Genomic DNA, 22,445 nt, shown 5'->3' with positions numbered 1-22,445 from the left:
TTCATAGATGTATCCTTCCCTTGAGCTTCTCAGGTTTTGGCAGCAGAGCTTACCGAAGAAGTCCTAGGAAACAATTGTGTCTCACTTCGTGCGGCAGGTGCGACATTAAAAATACACTGCTTTTCATGAAGATGGTCTTGAAGGTATAAATATATACTTGTATGTTAGTCAACCATTAGTTCTTCTTTCCGGAGTTTTAGATTCAGGCTTATGAAATCTCATGTTGTTAGGATACATTTATACTTCAATTTGAGTCTAACAGCACTATAGTCACATCTTTGTCTGTACTGCACTGAAGATAATGAGAAGCTATTACTGGGATTCCTACATGCTGCTACAATAATGCAAATATATTGTTGGGATTCCTAGATGTTGCTACAATAGAAATAAATGCTAAAAAAATGTTGTAAATTTATCTTTGGCTGACAGACTAGTTTGAAAATGTCGTTGGCCACTGAAGGGGATGTTTTTCCCAAGCTAGATTTCTCTGTTTTAAGGGAGAAGTTTTAAAAGCCAGAGAAATATTCCCAGGATAATTCACACACAGCTGACTGAATAATTCATCATGAATAATGTATTAAGATTTTGCCTCTCTCTTCATAGGGAGATTAGGATATTCTCAGATACATTCATTATTCAAACTAATACTGGGTTTTCTCATCCCCCCCCCCCCCCCCCCCCCCCGCTTTGGGCTCGATTCTGTCACCTTTACTAAAGTTAGGTAACATTTTCTGTGGGGAATCATGCTGATTTTAGTGGCAGTTCCTGCACAACACAGTACAGGACAGAGCATCTGGACACAAGTGAATAGGTTATAAACACTTGTGAATATTTGATGGTTGTACTTTGAAGCTCCTCCTGTATAGGATTGCCATGCAAATCCTAGGAGGTGCTTTTGTTAGCTCTTGTAATTAACCATCACAACCCCAATTTATTAAACATACAATTCAAATTTTGATTGCAGCTGAGAGGCAAGCTAACATCTTGCTTTCCATCAGCAGTGGAGCTTAGCTTTGAACACTTTGCTGTTTACAGAAAGCTAACACAAAAGATCAAGAGTGAAGGCTAAAAGAAATGTGCTCGAGTGTGCAGTCATTCAGAATTTCTCGTTACCTGCATTGCTTCTGGAGGCTGCCCAAAGGCATTTTTTCAGCATTGAGAAAATGCATTAATTACTTCTGTGCCTTCCTGTTTCCTGTGACTGCAGCTCTTTCTGGCAAATATTTTTAATATAGATCTGGCCTCTGACTGGGAAAATGAAGTTTCCTTTTCAGCTTCCAGCAGCAGTGCCTAAAGGCAGAGCTATCAGTGTAGACTGGGGCACACCTCCACTGCAGTATGACCTGCTGGACGCTCTGCGGCCACCAGTGCCACCCTGCTGGTGCAGAACAAACTTCAGCCTGGTGGCTCTGTAGGCTGGCATTTCCCCCTCCCTGGCTAGCTGTGCTCCCGGGTCGCCTCCCGTTCCTCCCACCCAGCTAAGGCTGCGGGAGAAATTTGGCCCGGTTCTGCCTCTCTAACCTTGGCGAGAGCTGGCGCAGCTGCCCGCTGATCTGAGTTGTCCAGTCACTCAGAGCAGCCTCAGGGAATTCATGTGTGAGCTGGGGCGACTTGTGCCATCCAGCGTTGGAAGGGGTGGTGGCTCCCTGCCTCCTCCCCAGCACCCGCTGCCTCCTCTGCAAGTCTCCAGTGAGGAATCGGAGTTATGAGGGCCTTTTCCTTGCTGGCAGACAGAGGTGAAGGGGGAATGAGAGACCCTTGAACACTTTGTTTTTGTTGACAGTTTTGTGTTCTACAGCTACCTGTGGTGGGCAGAACTGAATATTTTGCCTTTCCAAAAGAGAAGGGTGACTTTTCCCTGAAAATCGTAACATCTCTTCCAATGATTGGGTCAGAAAATGTTTCTTTCAACACTCTGCCAAGATTTCTCATTCTTCCTGTGTCAAAACCAAGAAATACCTCAAAGGGGAAGATTTTGGACTAAATATATTCAGTATTTTTACATAAAAATGCATGATGTTTTATGTAAGAAGACTACCCAGTATTTTATACACCTAAATTTTCTCTATGTGGGGAAAATTAGGTACCTGAAAAGTTCTGCCAACATGAAGTATAAAACCTGTGACAAAGCCTTTGGAACAAAGTGCTGTGCCTCCAACATGGGGATCGCAGTCTTCTGTATGATGGACAAAGGGCACCTTATCAGTACACCTATTTGCAACAGATATGCTTGCAGTGTCTGCACTAGAAAGTCGTTGCCTGGTTCTATTAAAGTTCAAGCCAGCCTGGAGTTGGCAGGTTTAGAGTATTTTGAACCTGGTCCAGCACTTAATTTGATGGACAGGGTTGGAATAAGGCAGTTTAGTCTATGACAGTAAAACAAATACAAATAGTCTCCTGGCTCTCTGATGGTGTTTACAAGAGCGTTAAAATGATTTCCCTCTAATGATACACAGTTGCAGGGATTGCAGCACTATATCATGAGGGTAGTCTTGCTGCCACTGTCGTGTGGATCTAGAGAGATCCAAACCAAAATGCCAGTGGAGGAATTGGACAATGTACAATACCAGGAATGACAATCCAGCAAAATAGAGTCAAAGCGTTGCTGCTGTACTTTTAGAAAGAGAGAGGATAATTGCAGGAAGTGTGTCTTCACATTGGCTTTGCCTGATGCTTTAGTGATGTATTTGTTATTATTTACCTGGTTTTAAATGAATGTCCTCTTTGCATGGTGTAAGGACCTTACTCCAAATTGGCTTCCTCACTTCTCGTATTAATTCATATCCTGCCTTCTGTACAAAAGACCTCTTATAATGCACATTTAGGTTCAGGAGGATATTACAGAGCACTTGCAGATTTACTAATTTAGGCTGGATACTATAATTTATTTCTAAAGAAAGTCTGAAGCTTGCTTTTCTGTAACCACTACATTTTTCCTTAAATATAAGCCAATAAAACAGTGTTCAGGAAGTACTTTTACATACATACATTTTACTTAAATACTGCCTTGGAGACCAGAGAATTTTATATTTACCCTCTGGGCCTTTTCTCTGCTGTAATGCAGGGTCTCCTGTGACAGCAGTGCCCTTTTTCCTTTCAGACACCAGCACTCATCTGGTTCAGTGGAAACACAGAAGCCCCCAATTTCTTTTTGCTCAGGACAGAAGTTGTGTTAACCTTGCAAATGCAGTGAATGTCAAATTGGTAAAATGCTGACTTGCCTAGCATCTGTCTTTTCAGCCTATTTATGCCATAGCTGTATGTTAAAGAGCATCGTAAACCACTTATGATTTGACCCATTCTGTGCAAACGAAGCAAAACCTGCAGATAACACAAACCATAATTCCAGATGTCAGTAGGTTGCAGATCGGTCCCTTAGTATTTTTAATGGAAGATGAACAATAAAGACTTCTTTATCTCCTTAATAATCTACATATTATTCATATTAATAGAACTGGGCCCTGCAAACTCATAAATATCAGTAGATGTTGTGATACTTGCCTCACTGTGAGTGCTTTATGGGTTATAAATTACTTCAGATTATCATTAGACACAGGTTTCAGTGGAGCTGCACTGAAAAGCCCTCCCTCCCTCCTAGTTTTTAAAGGCATCACAAGGCTATACTGGTGCTGAAAACTGGTTATCAATCACTTGTAAAATTGGAATTGATGTGTGACTTGGAGGTTCAGATTTTGTGCTGTTTCCTGTTGTGCCTTGTGCAGGAATTGGCTGGTTTTCTTGTTTCAGATTTAGTATGATTTTAGGGGTTTACTTTTCCCTGAAGACTGATTTTTGAGAACCTTTGCAAACATGGTTGCTATGGAGGCTGTGGAGAGGAGGTATGGAGTCGGGGAGACGTTTCAATTGCAGTTACCAGAGCTTGTTTGTGTACCTGATCCATTCACTTCCCAAAACAGCTGATTTGATCACTGATGCCCCTATGACAAACCTGCAAGGATTAAACTATCACGTTGTTAAAAATTGTTGTAAGTCTAAGGCATTCATAGGGCTTAGAAGAAGATAAAAGTCAGATTGGCCAGGAATAGGAGATTTCTAGAATTTAGGGTTCCCTTTGTCTTCAACTTCACTGCTTTTGGATTTGTAATGAGCAAGCTGAATGTAACTTTACTTAGGTTCATCACAAGGGGGAAAAACGCTGACAGGGATGATTAGTCATACAGTCCGTGGAGTTACAGAAAATTTGGCAATCAAGCAAATAGGAAAAAAAGAAAAGTAAGGTTTTAACAGATGAATTTCTCTTTGTACTAATTTAAAGCTTATTTACAGCGATATCACCCATCAAGAAACTATTTCTCCCACTGCTTTTCTCTTGGGCAGACTGCCACATGCCAGCACTTCGTGGCTTCACCGGGCTTTTCATGCTGTTCTAATCATTGTCCCCTATGCACAAGAGGAGGCAGCCAACAGCCCATGACGACACCTGCTTTTTGGGGCCAGCAGCAGAAACGAGAATTAACTCTGCAACAACTTGGATTTTGTTGTTTTGAAATCCCAACTTTGGATGCATCAATTAAATTTCCACTTGGAGAATAAAAAGGTCTGTTATTACCTAGGAGTGCAATTTTGGGTTCTGTGCTTTCTCATTGCTTGTAATTGTCAGGATTAAGAATGGTTCCCAGATTCCAGCTCCTCTGTCTGCTCCAGTTTGTTCCCAGGATTTACACTGCACTAGGCTGCTGCAGCTTGTATTGCCCTTGCTCTGTTCCCTCCCCGTACATTAACTGATCACCAGGATTAATGCATTCCTGAAAGGTAAGGAGCAGAAGCCTGTCTCCTTGACAGCAGGGGACAAACTCATAATAAATACATAAAAATAAACAGAAATAGTTACAGCCAGCAGCACATTGTGATGGCAGTAAAGAAGGGTTTGCTTGATGCTTTATGGAAATGAAAGCTCTATCTTCTGCCTTCACTGCCATCGTAATGAGAACCCTGTTAATCTGCTCTCTGAACATGATCATCATTTCTATAAACATAAAATGTGCTGCTTTAGCTCTAAGTCCCCTCCCCTAGTTTAGTGTCATTGAAGGTAATTGCAGTTAAAATAAGGGGCCGCCCAGGCAGTCACTGCAAGTGCAGATTCAGACAACAATAGAGCATAAGTTCAGCAGCTGGTATGATGCAGGGAGGAATACCATTTCCAACAACCTTTCTCCAGATCAGTTGCTCTTCCCCTGGCATCTAGCTGGTGATGGAAGCTACATCACAGGTGGCTGTCCAGGGTGGCAAATGATTTTGAATAGGTCCTGCTGGCCCTCCTATCCTATGGGACTTGACAGAGGTGACTGATCTGAAACTGGCAGAGGCTCAGTGCAGCAGTATAACATGGTACATGAATTATTGCAATATGGATTAAGTGCTATATACAGATATAAAATGACTGACTGTAATTGTTCAGCTAGGAATAAAATAACTAGAATGCTGTGTCCTAAGTTTCATCCTGTCTTAAATTATACATCCATATAGCACAGCAGCAAACCCAACAGAATGGTAATATTGTCCAATGGGCTATCCATCTCTGGGAACTTGCCAAACCTGATCATGGTAACGTCCAGCTGTCTTCTGTGCTAGATAAAATTATTTTCTGATCCCAGGTAAGCTCCTGAGGGACTACTGGGAGCTTCTGACTTCTGTGAAGCAGAACATTTAGAAACTGTGAATGAAAGCTTTATGCTTGTAGACATAGCAGCTAGCCTTGCTCTTAGTTTGTAAGTGTCAGACCCAGCGCTCAGCTTCCCCATGAGCCCTTCATACCTCTCTGACATCAGGGAATGAGAGTAAAGCTGGTGTAACGGGCTGCCTCCCAGTTTCTGCTCCATGGCAAAGTGGAACCCTGCTCACATGGGTCTGTAGGAGTAGTTCTTTGTCCCCATGAAAGCAAGCTAGTGTGAGGAACATAATGGAGAGAAAGGGGCTTCACTGGAATAATTTAGCTGTCCATGCCTGCTAGGCCAGCTTCTTAACCTCATAAGAAACTGGACGGCCTCTAGGATCTGACCACTTCTGGAACAAAAGCAGCTCAGAGCCTGAAGGAGCCAAAGTGAGGAATAAACCCACTGTTTCTTGACTTTCACTACGCCTTCACCTACCCTAGGAACAGTAACAAATGGCAGCAGTTTTAATCACAGAATTAGCTTTTTATCTGTTTACAAACTGCCTTACAGATCATTTCAAACAAGATCCTTTGTTATTTTACACCTGTGGTCTGGGATGGAGCTGATGGTAGAGATCGCACTGAGTAACTGAACAATCTTTCCCTTTTACCATCTTATAGGTTTGCTCTGTGAACTGTTCTTTGTAGACAGAACATTAATTTAGAGAAGAGACTACAGGAATTTATTTTTCTCTGATGGTCCAGTTCCACTGTTAAATGCCCAATAATTTTTACTAAAGCCTTTGTTTAAGTAAAGAATAGATATTCAGACTACTTTTACCATAGTTCAGGCCTGACATTCATCCTAACTACCCTATTACTTCAAAGACCTGCTTTCATGGTAAGCAATACAAAATAGGATAGGCTGGCCTGTGACTGTCTTCAGAGGATGGAGGTTAAGACAAGGTCATAGGTGTACAAGGGGAAATAGAATCTTGCCTTACTTTCTCTGTCTCCTGCTCTTTCAGGTTGCCAAATTTTTGGTCCTCGTTTTTTTTGGTGTGTTGTCCCCCTGCCCCAATTGGTGGGCTTGCAGTAAAGAAGCTTTGAGGCAGAGACACAAGCAGAAATTTTCCTGTGTGTCTTCTAAAACCAGTGCAGGAGCAAACCTCCTGAGGTGGGCTGTAATAACTTTCTGTGGAGAGCAAGGAAGACTTGGTAACTACCTGGTCCTTTCTTTGCTCCAGGAATAATGCAACTACATGCTGTCCCTTCCCTTGGGCAGATGGCGATTTGGATGATAATCTTGCAGTGAGTCCCTCCTGCTTAGCTTGTTCACACTGTAACTGGGAAGTATTTTCTATGTGCTTGCACTGCACTGATTTCTAAAGCTATGGAAAGAAGGGCTGTCTCGAGGTGAGCCATTCAGATTTCATCTAAAAACTTAAAAATAGCACTGTGAGGATAAACCTGGAATAGCTCTCTCTGTCTACTGTGTACTTTGCTTAGCATTTCCTTTCACCCCGCAGCCCAGCCCATCACTCCCATGTGGTGTTACCATCGCCATAACATATGTTAGTTACTGGACCAGTGCCATTGGTTTCCAGTGAAGCAGCACATAGATTTTGCATATAGCCCTTCTGATAAAATTCTGCATGGGTTCTTTGTTGTGACTCAGTAAATTGAATCCTTCTTGTAGGAGAAAGATGAAAGAGTGCATGAGACTAATGACTAAAATAGCTAAATCTTGTGATGTTCTGCAGGTACGTTGATTAAAAGTACTTCAGACTTGGTGCTTTTGTTGTATGTGAGCCAAAATGGCAGGTACAAATCTTTATCACTGGGTAGATTTTATAAGGTCACCGGCCATCTGAACACCAGGCCCCCAAAATTAGCATGTTAAAAATCTACCATTAATTCTTTTCATACCCCTTTTAATCTTCATTTTACTCCTGGCCCTATACTGTGAGTTCATGCAAAGTGACAAACTGGGACCTTAAAAATGCACCTTTTCTCTGGCATTTCTTGAACACCTCAAGTTTCATGAACTTGCCAAGAGTCATGATCAAAAAGTTTTAAAAAATCCTCAAAGTTCCGAGGGTCCTTTGTGTTCTTCAGAATTAAGCTATGTCAGGTATGTCTGCAAGTGGACAGCGCCCACTGTAATTTCACTGAACTAAGAGAAAACTTTGGGCTCTTATTTTTTGCCCTGTTGCATTTTTTTTAATCCTGTGAAGAAACAACAGCCAGTAGTAAAACGCAAGAGAGGACAGGCAGTCTTATGTTCTGGAAAGATAATAGTGACAACAGTAAAGAAAGCTCCCCTTTCTGGCACAGTAACTTCAATGTTTGAAAAGAACGGGTTGTACCTGCCCCCAAGCTCAGTGAAAGACTTCACTTTCTCAGGGGTACTTATTGAACTGTAGATTCAGCTCTCACGTTGTATATGAGAGAGGTGAAATTATTACGCAAAAAAGTGAGGGAAAAGGAATTACTGATACTTTACCAGTGCACATGCAACACACAGCATACATCTTTCTCATTCATGAGAGAGCCTTTAGTCCTGCTGAAATGAAGGAAAAATATAAGAACTTGCCTTGCAGATCAGTGTGCAGGGGGTCTGAAGATTTAAAAGACTCTGAAAAATACTACCTGTGGCATATCTTGACACAGAAACCCTGGAGCAAGAGCACAGCACATGTATTGAGTTCCCTATTCTTCAGCTGATGGCTTTGATGTTTTATGACAGTTTTTAACACCGATGAGGCAAAACAACCTCAGAATGTGCAAAACCATAGCAACTGCTGCAGAAGGATATATCTGGAGACAAACTGTCCTCATCTCTTCTAATTTTACTGCATTTCTTCCCCTCTAAGCAAAAGATGGCTGTCCCCCTGTGAGTGGGTTTTGTGTTGGGATAGGATTGGTTTGGAGTTTCAGAAGAGACTTGAGCCCAGCGATATGCAGGAGCCCACATGATGAAACCTGAAGTGATTTTGCTGGGATAAGGGAGTGCCACCCAGTGTCTGTTGATCATTTACTGGATTAAAATGTCTGTGGGGGACAAACTACTATTGCCCAGACTCTGCCAGGGACTCCCCAGTACTGTTGACAGAAGCACACGCAATAGCAATGCCTGCTTCTGGGCGCCCGGTGCTGGGCTGGTGGCCTATGCGGGGGCTACGCTGTTTTGTCTCTCTGCAACAAAAGCTGAAGCCAGACCTAAGGGGTCTTTCTGATCAAAATTTTCTTGGAAACTGGCGTGTTTCCGTGGAAACTTTCGGTTTAGCAAAGCTGGCCTTTCTGAGGGAGAAAAAGATCTGCTCTGACATCTTCCAGCTGCTTTAGTTGTAAGTGGTGCAAATGACGGTTTGTAAGTCACTATTGTCAGAAGGTCTTGATATATTAGATTCAATAAAATCACATGCATTTCTTGCTTACCAACGCCTTCAAAATATATAGTCATGCCTAATTGTTGCTTTTTGAAGTAGAAAATATACAAAATGCCTTCAAACTTCTCCTTGATTAGAAAAAGATAATTCCAGTGTTTTAACAAAATTCATTGTAACAAATATATGATCAGAAATTGTTAAATTAATTTTCACTTTTATTAATTTTCACTATTTTAGTTTACAGCCTGAGTACTACAGGATTTGGGAAATAAGGCAGTCCCACAAGGATCCAGACTGAGACACACACCCTTTTTGCTGCAAACAAGCTGTGAATGAGAAGACTTTAGTCAAAAACAGCCTGGACCCGCACAAAAGGGGCAAGCACTGAGTGGGCGCTGGCAAGCCCAGCTAGCTGCACGGTTACTTTAATACAGAACCTGTGTCAAATTCCTGGAACTGATCAGTTGTTAACTCCAGGGAAAATAGTTGTGTAGCTGAAGGGAGCGGAGGCAAGTTTTGAGCGGCATCTTAATTTCTCCTGCGATCTTTCGCAGACACCGGTGTGCCTTTATGCTGCGGACAGGAGAACTGTGGCTGAATTAGTCAGTACAACGACACTGCTTTCTGTCATCTGAAAGCCTTTCTTACCAAACAAAGAAAATCCCTACAGAAAGTGAGGCTGTGTTATCCATTTGTCCCGGTAAAACCTTCTCATGATTTTTCCACCTGCTTCGCAGGGTCCCAGATAGCAAAGCTGGATACAGGGGTCTCTTCCAGCTCCCCGTGCAGCGCGGGCACAGGGGCTGGCCGTGCCTACCCGAATCACAATTACTCTTTTTGAAACAGACCCCGGCTTAATAAATGAGCGGGGTTTATTGTGCCCAAAACTGGGAATAATCTGCCCAAAGACAACACCCCCCCAGCCCCTCATAGAAAAGCTGCTTGTTGAATTTCCACACACAGAGACACACACACCCCCACCCCTGCCGGCCCCGGGAGCTGCAAGCACCGCCACCCCCGCGGACCCCTCACACCCCTCCTCCCCGTCGCGTCCCCACCGCCGCTCCAGCCCCGGGGTCCCGCCACGGCTGCGGGAACGGTAGCGAGGCGGGCCGGGCTGCCGCCCGCCGGGGAAGGCCGCGGCTGAGGAGACACCTGGGTTTCCCTGGCAACAGGTAGGCGCCCGCCGCGGCGGCCGGGGCAGCCGGGGTTTCCCCGTTACGCGCCCTGCCGCGCCGCTGGCGGGCCCTGGCGCCGCCTCGCCGGCCGGGGGCGACCGGGCAGGGTCAGGCAGGGGGCCGGCCGCCACCTCCGCAGCCGGGCAGCCCCCGGGCCAGTCCCGCCGCCCACTCTCAGAAGGGAGCTGGGGTCCAGGCTAGGAGCCGCCCCCGCCCGCAGCGGGAAGGTAAGGGGGCGCTGCCGGTGCGGGGGCAGGGGTTGGAGGGGACCTGGGACAGCTCTCGGGGTCAGGTGCAGGGGCTGACCCGGGGCCATGGCATGCCTCACCCAGAGCCCAAGGACTCGCGGTTAGGGTGCAGCTCCTCAGCCCGGAGAAGGGCCCCGTTTCCCTGGGGTCGGGGCTCACTGGCTTCCCCTCGCTTGGCTCCACCACCCCGCTTGGCTTCGTCACCCTGCTTAGCTTCACTGCCACAGGCCTCCTTGTGCCTGGGCGGCTTTTTCCAGCAGGCGTGTGTGCCCGCTGCCCCCACCACCACCCAGCCACCCAACCCTGCGCGTGCCCCCGGAGCCCGCTTGGCTTTTGTGTGGGCCTGGGCTCAGCGAGGCGGCATCTCCCCTTTGTCTGTATCAGCTGGCAAAGGATTGTCTGCTTCCCGCTTAATTTCCTTGTGGTTACATTTATCCTCAGTGAAGGTTGGCAGGTCAGCGGCCTCACTGGTGCCCTTTCTCCTGCCTGTCAACACGGGAGTGCTCGGCACCCCGGCTGCCGGGGCGCCCGGTCCGTGCACTCCATCTTAGCACCTGCCAGGCTGTCTGTCTGGTGGCCCAGGCACTTATATATGGATGCCTGCCGGTTAATCTCGGCTTCTGCTGGGCACAGACGCATCAGGTTGGGCACAGGTTTGCTGTAATGAGGCTATGTGGCTCCTGGACGGGAGCTGGCTCCTGTGTGGGCGGTGAGCTCATGTCTGTCTGCGCGTGCCCCTGTAGACAGACGTGCCCGCCGTCCAAAGCTCTGTTCCCTCGGCGGGTTGCGGGTCCCCTACCAGAGGGGATGCCTTGGTCACATCCCGGGATGCACGGCAGGAAACAGCCTCTCAGTGCCAGGCATCACCTCCAATATTCACTGCTGGGTGAGGTCAGACAGAGATGGGCAGTACTGTAAGGCTTGCCATGTTGTGGGCAAGTAACTCCTTTCCTACCACTTTATTTTCTTCTTTCCCTGAATCTCAAGCCTAAAGCACAGGGAAGGGTAAAAGAGAACAATGGATGTCCTGGTACATATCCTTAAAGCAAATCTTTACAAAAACAAACAAACAAAATATTTTTTACAAAAATGTAAAAAATAATCTTTAAGAAAAGTTCTTTAAAAAAATTATCCCCCCTTAAAATTTGCCTGTTTGTTTTGTAACAGTAATGCTTCAGTAGTGCTTGCTCCTGAAGTTAAATAGTCTTCCCATAAAACTTATCAAGAAAATGGGGCTGACTGGTGACCTCAGGCACTAATACAGCAATAGCAAATAGGCCACAGCATCACAAAGATACAAATTGACCTTGAATGTCAATTAACAGAAGGCTTTATCCACAATTTTTTATTGCACACAAGATCTCTGGACTCTGCTGTGTCCCTGTGTTTCCTTTGTGTAATGTTTGCAGAAGAAGAAAAGGAGCACAAGGCTCCCTTTATTTTACTAAAACCAGGAGTTGTTTGTAATTCAGTGGCCAGTGTGATATTTCCTGATAATGTAAAAGCTCAATTCAAAAAGGAAATAATGTGCTACCTTGCATTGTTCCCCCAAATAACTTAGAGGAAGATAACTTGAGAAAAACATTTCTATCACACCCTCTGGTTCATTAAGTGTAGTTGTTACGTTTCCAAAAATAGATGGTCCCCTAGTGTCCCTGAAATCTGCAACATGGAGGTCAGTTCTGTGTCATGTGTGGCTTTTTCTGCCACAGCCGTTCTGCCTTAAAATTGTCATGGACTTCTGCTCTGTCTGTTTCTTTAATTTACTCATAATTTTGCATTGTCCTACAAAGCAGATGCAAGCTTGTAATCAGAAAGTAGCCAACAGTAGTTGTTTGATGCCAGAAAAACAAAAAACATTCAGAGGTTTGAAATAAGGGAAATTATCACTTTTACGGCTTCTGGCAAAACTCTATGACTAACTTATTTAAGAAACGTATCTACTAAATAATGAAAAATGAACCAATATCTCTTTAAACTCTTCACAGGATCGCTTCTTTGTCTTATTTTTCAATAACTTCTAATGTTTTGGCTTTCACAGCATTACTGATGCTAAATCAGCTTGCTGACTGTGGGGTTGTCTTTGCAAAGAGAGTGGCCAGGAATTGTGCAAAGCCCGAGAGGAGCATGCTGGGGTTGGAGCTGGGAGATCTGGGCCATTCCAGAAGGAGCAGAATGCTTTTCCTTGTACTTAGCCTCAGGCATAGACATGGCTTACTCCTTCCCTCAGTCAAAAAAGGGAACTTCAGAGGCTTAAACATACACTTGGACGGCTGCTAATAAGACTCTTCTGTCTCTTCATACATTTAAAAATCTACATGCCGTATTTCAGTCTTGGGCCTTCTGAGCATTTGTGTCTAATTAGGCTGGAGGGCCTCCAGTTTGAGATTACCTATGCTGCTTGGTGCCCAATTTCTTTAGATGACTTTGGCAATAAAGCAGATTATCGTGGGTTTGCGTGCAACCAAATTAGGGACAGATGTAAGCACTCTTGTAAGCCCTATTCCCGCTTTCTTGGCACTGATTGAATTCCACCATCATCTGGTTCTTTCTACGTGAAATGATAGGTGTGTTGATTATAGCATATTTGTAACTAGGGGTACTCGGTAAGATGCAAGGCTTTTAAATACTTCGTCTTCTCTTGCCATTTTTTTTTTTTTCCCAAAGGAGAAACAATACTGCTTCAAGAAAAGCTTCCCTGTTCCAGATTCAAATAATAAAAAAGCGGAAAGGATGGCGAGCTGAGCTATACATAGCACAGCAACAAATGTTTCGGGTTTGTTTATGTTTTCATAACAGCTTAGAATAGAATGAAGAAAACACAATACATAGCACATGAGTTGGCATTTAGCACTATGAAGTAATATTCCATTGGTTAGGCCTCCTGTTTACTACCACTTCAGAAAAAAAAGTCCCTGTGCATTATTGGAGGAATACAGAAAGACTGCTATGGCTGTCTCCTCAGCCACCACTGAATAAATAAACCAGATCTTAATTCTTCAGATTGTTGTCCACTTTATGAGCGCTATGTACACTTTTAGGATGTTATCCCTGGTTTTGTCAAGCCAAAGCTTGAAGCGAAATCCCAATTCCAGTGAACTAAATGACAAAATTTACTGAACAATAGTTTCATCTTGGATGTCAGGAGAACTGGACACATATTCAATGGCAGACACTACCTTAAATGAACCATAAAAATATTTGGAAATACGTGTGAAATTGTGATTTGTGAAATGCTAGGTGGCAGGGATGAAACCCAAATATTAAAGTACTCTTCTAAATGAATAAACTGGTTTTTCAGAATGATAGCAAGTATCTACAAATCTTCTGGTACTTGGCATTGTGCGGTCTTACATAACTGAATATATTTTTAATGTGCTTAACTTCAGACACTGCTAGGTGAATATTTTAGATTAATAACTACAAAGAGAGCGCATTCCAGAAAGCGTCAGATTCTTCACAGTTATAATTTTGGAATATTAGACTTACAGCTCAGAAATACAGTGTTTGAGTGTTTGAAAACAAAATTCTTCATGACCTCATTAGGAAGACCTAAGAATACCTGTCTCCTGACATCCAAACTCCTGTTTAAATATAAATCTTAGGGATCCTTACCTCAGGTGCCCCTGTGACAGCTCTATGGAAATGTTCTGATGTCGAGATGGTGAGGAACAGTGCATCACGAAAAGTGAGTGTCTGCTGCCTGTCAGGCTCCCAGATTTTTGCCTGCGATTGCGCAGTTGGTAGGGTGAATTTTATTCCTTTAAAGAAAAAACGTTTACAGGTGAAACACCGATACCTAATTCATAGATTTAAATTGTATGACATTAATTAAGCAGTTCCACAGTTTAGAATGCTCTAAAAAAATCAACACCTCGTGTTTACAGGGCTTGGAGCCGCAGTAAACTCATTATTCCTGGCATTGCATATGTTATGAAAAAGAAAAAAGGCTGCCCAAATGTCAAATAGTGACAACTGTGTATATGCAACAGAAATAACATGCAGCCACCCTTTTAAAGGCAATTTCTATATTAAAGGAATTTCCTTCCTTTCTGAAGCGCTGAGACAGCTGGGGTAGGCAATCACATCTGAAATGTGTCTGCTTTCATCTCTGGAGTACAGAGGAGTAAGTAGCGAGGGGACATTGCCTGGTGACAAGAGCAGCCAGAGAGGCTTGGTCCTGAATGCTCAGAAGTGGGCACATCTGTCCTGCTGAAGTTCCTGTGCCCTCTTCCCTGCCTTCCCAAACCACGGTGAGGGATAGCCTTGCAATACCTTTGAAATCTGTGCCTAAACTTTGTGGTGTGAGCTTCTTTCTGTTTAGGAATACAATAGTGCACTTTGATGTATCATATGGTCATTCATTTTCACAGAAAACAAAGTGACTGCTCCATAATAGAATGTGCCTTCAGAAGAAGCTGAGCTACTTTTCATGGGAAAAATAATGCTTTAAAACCCCTTTTTCATCCTGTAACATTCCAGAGAACAACGTAAACCTGAAAGTGTGAACCTTGAAAAGCAAACTGTTTGATGCTCCACCATGAAGGAGGAAATGCAGGTGTTCTTGTGTCAGAGAGCAAACTTAGGAGATCTCAGAAACTACAAATGTGAGTCCACCTGGTCTTCACCAAAATAGTTTTATAGTGAAGGGCTTCAGAAATGTCTTTTAGCTAAATCAGATGTGGTTTTCCCAGTGTTTCAAAAGTAAAAGAGAGGATAAATGCTTCAATAAGTTAGGAAGGCAGTAGCCTTATTTACCAAAAAGATAAGAGGAACCCAGATGACAGAATTATCAAAATTTTGCAGCGAGAAAAGCTTATCATAGAATGTCCTGATTGGAAGGGACCTGCAAAGATCATCGAGTCCAACTCCTGTCCCTGCACGGGACAACCCCAAAATTCACACCATGTCTCTGAGGGCGTTGTCCAAGTGCTTCTTGAATATTGTCAGGCTTGGCGCCGTGACTGCCTCCCCGGGGAGCCTGTTCCAGTGCTCCACCACCCTCTGGGTGAAGAACCTTTTCCTAAATCCAACCTAAACCTCCCCTGGCACATCTTCCTGCTATTCCCTCGGGTCCTGTCATTGGTTGCCAGAGAGACGAGATCAGCGCCTTCCCCTTGTGAGGAAACAGTAGACCACGATGAGGTCTCCCCTCAGTCTCCTCTTCTCCAGCCTGAACAAACCAAGTGACTTGAGCCACTCCTCATACAGTTTCCCCTCTAAACCCTTTGCCAGCTTTGTGGCCCTCCTCTGGACACTCTCTAGTAGCTTTGTATCCTTAATGTACTGTGGCACCCAAAACTGCACACAGCACTCTATGTGAGGCCGCAACAGTGCATGGTAGAGTGGGACAATCACCTCCCTCGACTGGCTAGCAATACAATATGGTAGGATGAAGCAGTGTGTTAGCAACTTTGTCTTTTGTTTCTGAACACTAACCTGAACTCTGAAAAAGCATTTGGGGAGGAAATATTCTTAGACACCCAGTCTGGACTTTGTGTGATGTTACAAATGAAATACAAGTGGCATTTTGGGTTTCTTTTTGGTTTGTATAAAATTGGAGTGGGGCTGTGTAGCTTGGACAGTTCTACCTTTTTTCAGCACTTTCTGAAGTCATTGTGGCTGCAGCTTGGCTGTCATGTTCCTCCTTTAATTGGAAGCTGGCCAAGGGGATGGTTGGCAAGCCTGTTTTTTGGAAGTCTGGACATTATCTTACTGCTTTGGGGCCTCTGCAGTATTAATAAACCACAAATAAACTTCCTGGTGTTTCTTTAATGACAATATGGTTAAAGAACAATCAGTTTAAGCCTTCAGAGAATAGCTATTGCAGAAGAACAGAAAACACAGTCCACTGACATCTAGCAAATGACTCTTTGCTAAAGCAAAAAAGGCTTATTGGATCTTTGCATGGCAGAAAGAATAGTCATGGGACATAGTATAAATAATAAACTACCACTAATACATATAGCCCTTCCGGTCTACAGTCTTGCACGTACTGGTTAAGACTCTCTTTTCCTCACTTGATCTGCGTATGATATTAATTGAATTTTGTGTCCCGATCTTGAATTTATGTTTTGGGGTCTTCTCTTGAAAATGCCATTCAAGTTGCTATCTAGTGTGTATCTCAGATGGCCAGAGCCAAGATAATATGCCTAGATATAGCAGGGATCTACTTAACTTTCCTTGGATGGGGGGCCGTGGGCAGGATTGCTGTGCTGTGTATGTGGAGGACTATTAAAAAGCATCTTCTGTAGAAACCCGGCGTGTAGGGATACTGCAGGACGAGCCAGGAGTCCATTTGGTCTGTACTGCCGCTTCTTGAGGAGCTGAGTGGTGTGACCAGCAGGAGGCCCCCACCTGTGCCATTAGCCTTTCCTCAGCAGCATCTTTCAGGTGACTTTCAACAGCAGCGAAGGGGACTCTGGGGGATGCATGTAAGGATTTTCCTTGACGGTATAGTTCTGTATTGAGTGTCATGGTAGCTGTAGTCAGCAATACCACAGCTTTTCCTTGCCTACAGTGTATCCCTGTGTGACATACAGATCACTAATGAGTAGCTAATTAGGCATAAGTGATCATGATTTTATTCTGTTTTTCTGTAATAAATATATTCCAAGTCCCTAGTCTCACTGGTTTATGTAGATGACCAATTTTGTAGTGCTGAAAAAATGTTTCAAGACAAAAAAATAGTGAAACATTTTCTTTCTGTCTGAGAATGTTAAACCTGATGACCAAAAAGACAAAGAAAACTCAAAAATGAATAATTATTACTATGGAAATCCCCAAGTGAGAAGGTAGGGGTGTGAAGGTTTTATAAAATAAAAGTTAAGGACTTTTAGTTAAGGACTTAAGGATAAAGGCACACAAAAAGCTCAACGGCAAATAGAGTTATGGATGAAATATCTCTTTCTTGCTTTTTTTAAAATTTATTTTTAAGAAGCATAGTAAGAACAAAAGAGGTCTGAACAAAAGAATGGGCCATTGCTGTGTGAAAAATGTCCATTAGAATTAGAACAAAGTATTCATTGAATTATTTCTTCACATGTCAGTGAAGGACAGGCTGCTGCACCTCTGCTGGTGGTGATCATGAAGTATTTAACACCCTCCTCCACCTGTGCTGTGCTGCTGTGCTACTGTGTGAACTACTGTTGTGCTACTGTGTGAACTGTTACTATTAGGCTTATTTAAACATCTGGACCTGACAACTAATACCCAGAAGTTCTTAAGGAATTCACTGGAGAGTTCTGTGGGTTATGAAGCTTGAATTTTTCAGTATGCGTTGGAACATGGAGAAATTACATACTTGGGAATTTGTCACCAATGCTTTAAAAAGGAATCTTCTGGATAATTGAAAGCCTATCGATTTGGCTCTGGACCTGGAAAAATTAAAAGAAATTGTCCTACTGGGCTACATTTAGACTTCCTATCATTCTTTCAGACTAGTCACCCGTGATTTTTGGAAAATAGATTTTATCAACCTGGGTCTTTATTCCTTTCTTTATTCTTTTATTTGAGAGATAACAAATACAGTTTGATCAATGCCATTGTGAAGTAATATATAATACGTTTCTGTGAGGCATGTTTTTTTGATGAAGTAACTAGACTGAAATGAAATCAATGCGATGCTTCTTAAATGGACTAAAAGCTGGAAGACAGGCTATGAAACATGACTGTAGATGGGGAATCCTCACTAAGTATGTGCCTTTCTGTTGGATCCTCTAAGAACTTGTTATGATCAGTAACTATTTAGCACTTTCATGGATGACCTAGATGGTAACAATATCAGTTTTCCACAGGACTAAGGGAAAGTTAAGAAAGAGGATAGCTATCTGATGCAAAGAGATGTCAGTGTTAGTAAAGCGGGTGCAAGCTGTAGTGTATCATGAAGGTTTCAGTGAGTTAGTGTGGCTCTTGGATGCTTGCTTGGCAGTACTGAATAAGGATGGGAAAAGGCATTTTTCAGTGTAGCCAGCAAAGGTGTAACAAAATACGGTGTCTGGAAAGTGAAACTGGACCCAAGCAAGGTTTGCCTTTGTAACAGTCAGGTAGACTGACCATTGGAATATCAATATCAGTACCAACATTATTTAAAATGAAAGTCTAGTTAGAAAAGCATGTGATTCCACAGTGTCTTGTGTTTTTCAGATCTGAACTCTAAGAGGGCTTCTGTCACGTAAGAAACATTACCTAAATTCAATCTTTTTGTGCTTAATACAGACATTTCCAATAGAAGCATGAGTGTCTCTCTGCAAGGGCTTAATTGTTCAGAGAACTTTGAAGCTGTATTCAGGTTTCTGGGCATGGATGAAACTTAATTTAGCCTCTTGCTCTGCTCAGAATTTGTATGAAAGAATTGGCTTTGTGTTAAAGTTTTTATCGTCAGGAATGGAAGCAGGGAAAGTCCTGCATATATTTTAGAACCTGGCAGATGTCTGTACATTGCACTCCTCTCTCCTAAATTACCAGGACAGAGAGAATGGGAATTTGACTTACATATTCCTTCTGCTCTCTGAAACAGGTGGTTTTGGCCTGTAACTAGAACAGCTGAACATAGCACTCAACTCAGGCAACTTTTCTGAACTGGATAAAAGCAGTAAGGGGCTAGGATGAAATTCTTGCTTTGAGCTGGATGGAATTCTGGACTGCTCTTGACGGAGGTTTCACCAAAACCCATGACTGTGTTTATATTGTTGCCCCTTGAGAGAATTTTGTGGCTCTCTGCAGGGCAGTGATTGCTTGAGATTATACTGAAATTTCTTAGTGTTGAAGTGGTGTGTGACAGAAAGCAGAAGCAACTTCAGTATTACACCTTAGACATCTCGCTTAGGCTGAGGGATCTCAGATGTAGAGACATGTTCTGCTCTGCTCCATGTTCTCAAGAATCAATAAAATTTAGAAATTTGTTCTTTAGAAAGTCCATCATGTTTAAGTACAGCCCAGACACTCTGTCTGTTTTCTTATTATGCTGATCACTACTGACAGGGCTGTGGAAATAATGCATGAAAAAGTCTTGCATCTGGAACAGTTAATGTTCACCTGCATGTTTTTCACCTTTTTGCTAATTAAAACACAGCAATGAAAAATGCTATTCAGTTGGATCAAGGTACTTCATATAAAATTAGTTAAGTTAGTAATTATATTTACCTTTTCTATATCACTTTTGTCCACAGGAACAATTTACCCTTCCATCCTACTAAAACTGAAAATAATGAAGCTGGCTTGCTTTGCAGAAGACTTTGAAATGACATGCCCAGAAGCAGAGCTAGGACCAGTATCTGTGAATCCCAAGCTGCACTGTATACACTGGACCATGCTGATGACACCACTAAATACAGAACTTGGGAAGTACCCAAGAGCAAATGTATAACCAAATTTCAGGCTTGCTTTAGGAGTATACTAAAAATGTTTTTTTAAAACTGTGATAAGTCCTTTTTAAAACAGATTTTTTAAAGTTTATAAAACTAGAAACAGAAAATGTGACCTTCCATGCTTGTTCTCAAGAGCAAATTTATATTTTTTTAATATGACCATAAAAATAATAGCTGTTTTTTTTCCTATTTCAGTTAGTGCATTGAAAGCTTACCCTTTGTTCATGTTCAATTCCTGTCTTCAGTTTACCTGGCAGCCCTACAGCACGCATAGTCTGTATTCTCCAGCAGTTACAGCAACGCTTACATGTAGGAGCTGTTTCTAACATCAGTAGAAGTATCTCTTTCTCCTCTTTGAAGTCATGCCTTAAAATGATCTTTTCTCTGCAATTTTTGGCACCCATTGAATTTCTTCTAAGAGAAGATAATGTCCTGACAGGCTTAAAAAGAACATCCAGTTGCTTTCTTTTGCCTTTCCCCAGTCTGTGCTGAGCTGTGCCCTCCTGTTTTACAGTTATATTGGAGGTGCCTCTGATAAAGGGCTGTCTGTCGTTCAAATGGGACTTAGTGGTCTCTTAGTCTTGTGTCTAGGTCTTTAAGTGTTACAGTCTACAAATTACCATCCTTATCTCTTTTTGTCTTGCTCTATCTTGCTGAAAGAATGAATGTGGCTGTTTCAGTCATAGCCAGGACTATCAGTTTCCTCACTGAGAAGACAAGAGGGTTCCTGCTGTGCATGTCTGTATTCCAGTGACCTGCCCGATGGTAGACACTGCAAACTCAGATATCTGAGGGGAATTCTGTTTACCTGTCTGACATGTCTGCTCTGAGTATTCTGGTTATTAAAGCATCTGTATAAAGATATTGACTTAGGTTAGCCTTATGTTTGTTTGCTGAGGTTTGTAAATCTAGTAGTTGAATCAGTTTGCTCTCCGCAATCACTGGTATCTTTCTAAAGACAGAAGTAGTATTCAGTGAATACTTACCATTAACTGTTTAACAATATTAAACCATTTCATTAACACCAAGCTTAATTAGAACCTCAGAAAGGACAGTCTAATCTCTGTTTAAATAACTGCACCAACCTGCCACAATGTATATCGAGGTTTTAGCAGGGTAATTCAACAACCTTGCCTTCTTAGTGAAATGATTAAACATCTGTTGTGTTGAGAAACACGTTTCGTCTTACACTTGCAACTTATCCAATAACTAGGAATTGAAACTGCTGACTATCAGTGACTAATAGCTTGAAGTCCCTGTTTCTGTGGCACATTGCAGTTGGCAAGAGTCTGTCTGCTTCAGGGTTCCAGGGAAAAGTGTGATACTTTCTGGGGGGAAAAAAAAAAGCCAAAGTAATTCAGTCTTTCACTTATTACTCTGAACTGTATGCAGACAGAGATACACCCAATATAAACTTAGAAATATTATTTTATGTTTAAACTTAGAAGTTAAAAACAACATGAGGTTTATTGTAAAGCTTACAACCAATACTGTGAAAAACACAAAACTGATCAGAGTTATCATCTGTTTTGTTAAATGTTGATCAAAATCAAGCAAGGCTTGTGTTTTTTTAATGTCAGAACAGGAGCATACCATGTAATCTACACTGTGTGGTGCTGCAGTAACTAAATTGTACCAGTAACGTACATTACTCCCATGCAGTGGTGTAAACCCTTCAGGCTTCTCCTACTGGTGCACCCCCTTTCCCCTGCCCCTGGATGTAGCAGAGGGGTAGGAGTCCTGGAGAAACTGGCTGGCTGTGCCTGGCTGGCAGCCCTATCTGCTTGCAGTATGCCTGCTGCAGATTTGGCTGCTGAATGACCAGCCTCAATGGAAAAGAAATACATGCCAATGGCACAGACATATATGTCAAGAGAGAGGTACTAATTAGGAGCTTTCTGGTTGCAGTGTAGCACCCAGCTGTAGGTGCATGAGTATTTTCTATGACCAGTAGCTATTTATGGATGACTCCTAAACACAAGCACCGGAAGGATTAGCAAGATGTACACTACGTGAGACTTTGCCCTTTCCACAAACATCAGTGTCACAGCCCTAAAGAATTGCAGTGAGGTCATAAAAATATTCTTTTTTTCCAAGCTTTAAAGATCAGCACTATTTGTCATGGAGCAAAATGGCTTGGAAGTTGAACTCCTGTTCCCACAATTGTATTTAAGAAGTGCTCATGAATCTTGACAGACTTATGACTGATTGTAAGCAGCTGAATTAAAACAATGGGCCTGCGATAGCCATGGGACATGGGTGGGCCCCACCGTCAGTGTATCTGCGCTGATGAAGACTTATGTGGCAGGTGGGCTGTGTGAGAGCAGAGCCCCGGAGCTTAGGCAGTCACACGGCAACACATCTGAGTTTCAGCTCCAGCTATTCCTCAGCTGCTCAAACACTCTGTCTGAAGAAATGTTTTACATAAAGTACATTCTGCGTGCTTTTTTAAAAGAGGCTGAACTGTGTCTTCCCATAATGCAAATTTAGATCTCAGAACATGCTGGCTGTCATAGCTTTAACCCCAACCCACTCTCTTAGTTCAGGGAGGCATATGTTGCCAGCACAAGGCTGGCTCAGAGAGAGGTAAATACAGACGGGTCCATGTGTATGTATGTTCATATATATGTTTATAGCTAAATGTT

The 22,445-nt window shown here is 42.8% G+C and overlaps 1 long non-coding RNA gene across 1 annotated transcript in view; it reads left to right on the top strand.

The window, feature by feature from the left end:
* The first annotated feature begins 10,216 nt into the window (after positions 1-10,216).
* The window catches only part of LOC142058938 (uncharacterized), a 196,614-nt gene continuing 184,385 nt past the window's right edge, over positions 10,217-22,445 (top strand). Inside the window, exon 1 of the long non-coding RNA XR_012661156.1 lies at positions 10,217-10,411. This is a non-coding gene — a long non-coding RNA (uncharacterized LOC142058938). The remainder of the gene's footprint in view (positions 10,412-22,445) is intronic.

Source organism: Phalacrocorax aristotelis, chromosome 1 (genome assembly GCF_949628215.1).
Source record: "Phalacrocorax aristotelis chromosome 1, bGulAri2.1, whole genome shotgun sequence".
Classification (NCBI taxonomy): domain Eukaryota; kingdom Metazoa; phylum Chordata; class Aves; order Suliformes; family Phalacrocoracidae; genus Phalacrocorax; species Phalacrocorax aristotelis.
This window is presented reverse-complemented; position numbering and strand designations above follow the sequence as displayed.